We start from the raw sequence: 6,188 nt of genomic DNA, 5'->3' as shown, positions 1-6,188 counted from the left end.
TCAGGAATTGAAATATGTTTCCTCCTTTAAGTATGTTACGGCCTTAAACGTCAACCACCCACTTACTGTTAGTAGAAGAAGAGTAAAATAAAAGTAAATTCCTATTTAGGCTCATTAGGTGCAGTGTAATAACTTGTGTAACAACTATTCCATAATGTGTACAGTGTTGTACTTACATCACACATTTATTCTTTATTCTTACACTTACTATACCTCTGGTGGTTCCATGGATCCTGGATCATTCTTCGGTACCCCAGACAGGCCAGTCTAGGCCCTAAACAAATAAGGGTCATTTCACATGAAATCAGACACTTTGGGACCCAACCTACACAGATTTCAATCATACTTGCTGTGCCTATTAAGTAGCAAGGTAGCACCCCAGAACTGCATTTCTGTGAATCTGACACCAATATTAAGGGAAAAACAGACTAGCGAAGGTTTACATATGAGGGTAGGACACTATAGCCTGGTCCTGACCATCCCATAATACTACCATTTCATTTCGTATCCTTGGCCGGAAGTACGTGGATGGTCTCGCGAGGCTAAGGACACTATGCATTCAGCCTTGTTTATATCAGTCAGTGTAAGTCACAAAAAGATTTCAAAAGTTATTTGAAAGCTCTTTTCTGGCTCTACAAATTACATAAACAGCATTGAATACAACAACCCTCAGAATATAAATTATCATACATTTAAAAATATGGCATCATACAAATCACCTAGTAATAATATGGTAATACCATAGTAATATCACATGACAGCATGTCTATCGGAATATGTGAAGGATGGAGATGGTCCATGAGGATGCGGAAGTTCAGTTTCACCTCTCCACATGCTAGCCACTAGTTGCCATCATATACACAGCTACAACATACCCTTTGATACTCGAACATTTAGAAAATTCCTTTACTGATCTTATTCTTTCAACCCTGCCTTCTCAATGCTTAAAATGGCCTACCTTCCACTGTGTACTTTGACAATGGAAGACAAGAAACCGGCCATTTTAAAACGTTTTTGGATATTCATTTTTTTTATTTTTCAATGTATCATTTCATAGTCTGAAGATTGTTGTATTCCATGCTGTGTGTGTAATTTGTAGAGCCAGACAAGAGCTTTCAAACAACACCTCAGACATCCTTTTATGACTTAAACTCACTGATATAATCAAGGCTTAATGCATAGTGTCCTACCCTCATATGTAAACCTTTGCTAGTCTGTTTCTCCCTTAATATTGGTGTCAGATTCACACAAACACAGTTCTGGGGTGCTACCTTGCTACTAAACAGGCACAGCAAGTATGATTGAAATCTGTGTTGGAGGGGTCCTAAAGTGTCTGATTTCACGTGGAATGACCCATAAGACCGTCTGAAATGTTACTGAGTATCTGCCTCATATACATCAAAAGACTTGATAAGACATTTGATCTGATTCCATAAAACCTGTAGATTAGATAAAGATGCTAAGGTAGGGCCTAGCCTACTAAATGGAGAATCAACAACAGCATTTGTATTTTTTGTAGTACTGTGGTTGTCCATTAGGTGTCAGCAGCTCCTCAGAAGTTATGTTGTGTCGTGTCAGTTGTTAAACCAGCATCATTGCCCAATACTAATCTCTAGGTACATAACAGTCCTGTTATAGCAACAGCTCTCACAGAGAATAATTAGCCCACTTAAAGCATACCACATTCATTTTGTTGTCAAAAGTAAAAAAAAAAAAATGTTTTTTTTAAGTCACATGAGATTTTGCTTCATATCTTCCTAATATATCTGGATGCTTTTAAGACGTTTAAATGTGTGTCTTTGTGGGAATACAAATGATTGATATCAACTGATATTTTTGTGATTAATTATTATATATTGATATTATATCGTAGGCCTACTAGAAACACTGTTGGTTTTGCATGTGATACAAAATGGTGGCAACAATTAATCTTTACAGAGTACATAATGACCACCAAGCTATCAACTGTTTCAAGGGTTCAACAGGATTCATTTATATTTTGCTATCCTCCCAAGGTCATTTTTGCAATCGTTACAAGAAGTTAAAGCGCCCTTAATTATTTTAAAGGTCATTTTATAACCACAACTTACACAGCAAAAATATGAATGCAGGCACTACATCAAAATCACAGCAGACTTGAACATCACTTATAATTGTGGACCTGAAGGGAAGGCCTTTAAGGCAACATTCTACAGTGTCCAAAATGAGAACACCAGAATGTCTCATGTAGAAGGCGGAAGTTCCACATTTTGGTGGTGACAATACAATAAGCTATTTTGCATGATGTTTGGATTCTTGAAAGAAGGCCTGTAGCGCTTCAGATGGCAGATTAGGACCATGGCAGCAAGTGTAGGATAGTCATTAATATCATGGGCAAAATATTGGATTAGATTGTTGGCATCATAAAAATTAATATGTGAATGTATTACCCTGAATGATTCTGTCTGCAAAGAAACACTGAATTAGCATAAGTCAGGTGCATTTACATTAACTCCCTGTAGATGTAACATACAATAGTGACATTGGGTCTTGACTAAAGTTGGGCCATTTAAATTCCCATTTGCATACTTTCACAACCTACCATGACACTATCCTTACCCTGATTTGTGAGTGCAACTTAAACAGGCATGGTTCTTAAAATCATGGGACAGGTGGGTGCATAAAAAAAAAACATTTTTAGCATGGCTATAATAACCTTGAAACATTTTGATGGTTTCTGACATACAGTGATTTCTTGCTTTCTGCCCTGGAGAAAGTAACAGCTTTTAGTATTTCAAGGCTTATCCCGTGACGTGTGGGCTGTAAATAAAAGCACCAGGAGTTGCTTTTGAATGAGCAGGAATCACGAGGGCCGTATCGGAACCCCAGTGTCAAGTGAATCCCTCTGCCTTGCATTGCTCACTCAGCATACGTATACGTATTTCAGGGGCTTTCGCTACAAGATGGGTATTGCAGGTGTGTGTGTGAGGCAAGCAGCTGTGAGCTGTGAGCCACAGTGTGTGTGTGTGTGTGTACGCGCGCGCGCACGCATGCATCTGTGTGTTTGTGCGTGCGTACGTGTGTGTGTGTGAGTGTGTGTGTGTGTGTGTGTGTGTGTGTGTGTGTGTGTGTGTGTGTGTGTGTGCGCGTCAGTGTGTGAGCTCACACCACCGATGCATATTTATGTGCGTGTGGGTGGTTGGTTACCTGGCTGGCTGTTTTGGCTCGTATGCCCAGGTCGAGGTGGAGGAGCACAGGGTATGTGGGGGCATCACACCCCCAGAGCCGGGGTGAAGTTTATGGGGCTTGCTGGGCTTGGAGCAGGTAGGAAACCTGGACCATGGAAGTAGTGGTGGGCATGGAAATCTTGAATGCATGCATATGCACGCACACACACACACACACACACACACACACACACACACACACACACACACACACACACACACACACACACACACACTCTCTCTCTCTCCTTTTCCTTCCTCCGTCTCCTGGCTCTGGGTCACTCTGTTGTTGCTGCCTCTCCTCCGCGCCCCCTCGTTCCTGCGCTTCACGACTTCAGCAGATGTTGTTTAGTTTAGTCATGTTGGAGCTGCAGGCACAAACATGGAGGACATGAAGGAAACAAAAAAATAAACAGCCAGACTTTACCACGCATGGCAACACACACAGACACACACACACACACACAGACATACACACAAACACACACAGACACACACACACACACACAGACATACACACAAACACACACACTCAGAGTGGCGTTGCCATGCTCTAGTGGTCCAAGTGTATTTTTCTCTTCAATACAATGGCCTGGAACGACCCCAAAAGCAAGTACAATGGCCATGCTTTGCACTGATACAGCATTGAGGGCCTACACTGATTCACAGGAGCTGAGTAATGTTCATTATGAGGAGTGTGCAGTGACCTGAAGCCCTGTATGCATACACACACACACACACACACACACACACACACACACACACACACACACACACACACACACACACCCGTGCACGCACAGAGAGAGAGAGAGAGATGCGCCATCATACGAAACACACACTAAAACATTATCTCTCTCACTCACACACACACACACAAAACTTAACACTTTCTCTTGCTCTCACACTCACACACACACACACACACACACACACACACACACACTCACACACACACACACGTACAATCCATTCCAGTGGCTGGAGTTGTGAAGAGAATAAAGACTGGGGCACTGCCTGTGGCACAGTTCCAAAGCTCTGCTACTACACCGTTCCCTAGTTACAGTAGCCTAGCCTTTTTTTCACCCCACCAGAGTCCTGTGCGTGCTCCGCTGAACAAACATGTGCCGCTCAGAACTCATGAGCAAGGAGTTCCACACCGGGAAGATGTTAGCAGCTTTCCTTTTAGACTTCCGTGGGGGCTTTTCAAGTTCTCAAACATGCTGCTGAAAATGTCCCTGCCTCCCTTGTTTCCACAGATGTGTGGACTGGAGAGAGAGAGAGAGAGAGAGAGAGAGAGAGAGAGAGAGAGAGAGAGAGAGAGAGAGAGAGAGAGAGAGGACTGTCCGGACTCCTGTCTATTTATGTTAGGGCAGTGCAATCGTGTTCATCTCTCTTTATCTGCTGTAATTGAGGAAAGGAGCTGGGGAGATAGCAGTGGCAAATCGGTCTGTCCAAAGATAGATGGCCTGATCTGCCCAGCACAAGAAGTGCAGCGGACCATTCTGACCCAGCGCGTAGGGAGAGAGAGAGAGCAGAGAGGAATGTTTCCAGTAGAAGAATGTTTTAAAAGCAAGGAGAAATGAAATAAAATGAAAAATAGATACTCTCTGCATTGTTGGCATAAATACTTGATGGGACCTGCTGACAGTAAATGAAGATGTACTGTAAAGCATTTGATATGTCATGAAAAATGATAGATGCTTTTCATTTCTTTTTTTCATTATTTCACCAAATCTACAAAACACTTGCTTGTATAGCCTAGTCTTTATTTGTTTATGTGTGCGTATTTCATTTTAACACTCGGTTTTGAGAGGGCGCTGTTCATCTCATGACCTGAAGGCATGACTCCACTCATAACAGTTGACTTGAAATATGTTTGCTGTAAATGATTCAATGGCTTTGCTTTGTACATCCATTTTGGTACCAGCAGCTGCCTTTTACAGTATCAACAAATTCTACAGCAGTTTTTGCTTTTGTGCACTTTGCACTATTCCGTTTTACTCTTAGTACATTTTCCTCTCACGCTCTACGGCATTCTTCAAAATGACAAACTTAAGACAGTTGACAATAGTGCTGGATGCACAGAGAGATGCAAACATATTGAACACATTTTGCTTTTCAAAATATTGAACTGTTTCTGTCAAAACAAAACAAACAAAAACTAAATAATCAATACCCCTTCAGCAACATTTTGTTGCATTTCCACGTTGTGTCGCATGGAATAAAGCAGGGGTGGGGAGGCATTTTCATTCGAGGGCCACCTCAAATTTCTCCAAAGGGCAGCACTATGAACACAAACCAGGATTCCTTTCTGCACTTAAGGCCTATATTGAAGGTACACTCTTAAAAAAGATTGGTTAAAATAAACAAAAAATTAGTAGTTTTTAACCGATCTGTTCGATTAATATGTGTCCGAGAGAAATATTAGTCAAAATAACCGATTAGACTTTAGTTAAAATTTCAACCAATCTAGATCGGTTAAAAAACTAACCAATTCCATATCGGTTGTTTTGACCAATAGATTGGTTATGTTTAACCAATCTTTATAAGTCAAAAATGTACCAATCCCCCAATGGTTGTTTTGACCAATTTGTTCGATTAATATGTGTCCGACACAGATATTGGTTAAAATTTTAACCGATTTGCTTGGTTAGATGGACACTGCAATTACTTCACTTCAAATTAACAGTTTCAAAGCTATATCAATCATAACCAATAACCAAGATTTGAGTTTGTTTTCACAAAGTTTATTAACAATTTAATTTCAAAAGGCTTTAAAGCACTGATCTGAAAGGATGGGGATACAGTAACTTACAGCAATCTGTTCCTTCCCAACACTGATGATGGTAAAGTTGTGTGGACACAACAAAAAGACAGGCTGGTATTAAGGGACATTTAAAAAAAAAAGAAAAATCAAAAGCAGAGGTAACATTTTATGCTTGGTGAGCCGTTTTCAACGAAAATTCAAATTATAAATGC

This window comes from Engraulis encrasicolus, chromosome 9 (genome assembly GCF_034702125.1).
Source record: "Engraulis encrasicolus isolate BLACKSEA-1 chromosome 9, IST_EnEncr_1.0, whole genome shotgun sequence".
NCBI lineage: Eukaryota > Metazoa > Chordata > Actinopteri > Clupeiformes > Engraulidae > Engraulis > Engraulis encrasicolus.
The sequence above is the reverse complement of the archived record's forward strand: the minus strand, read 5'-3'. Positions refer to the sequence as shown.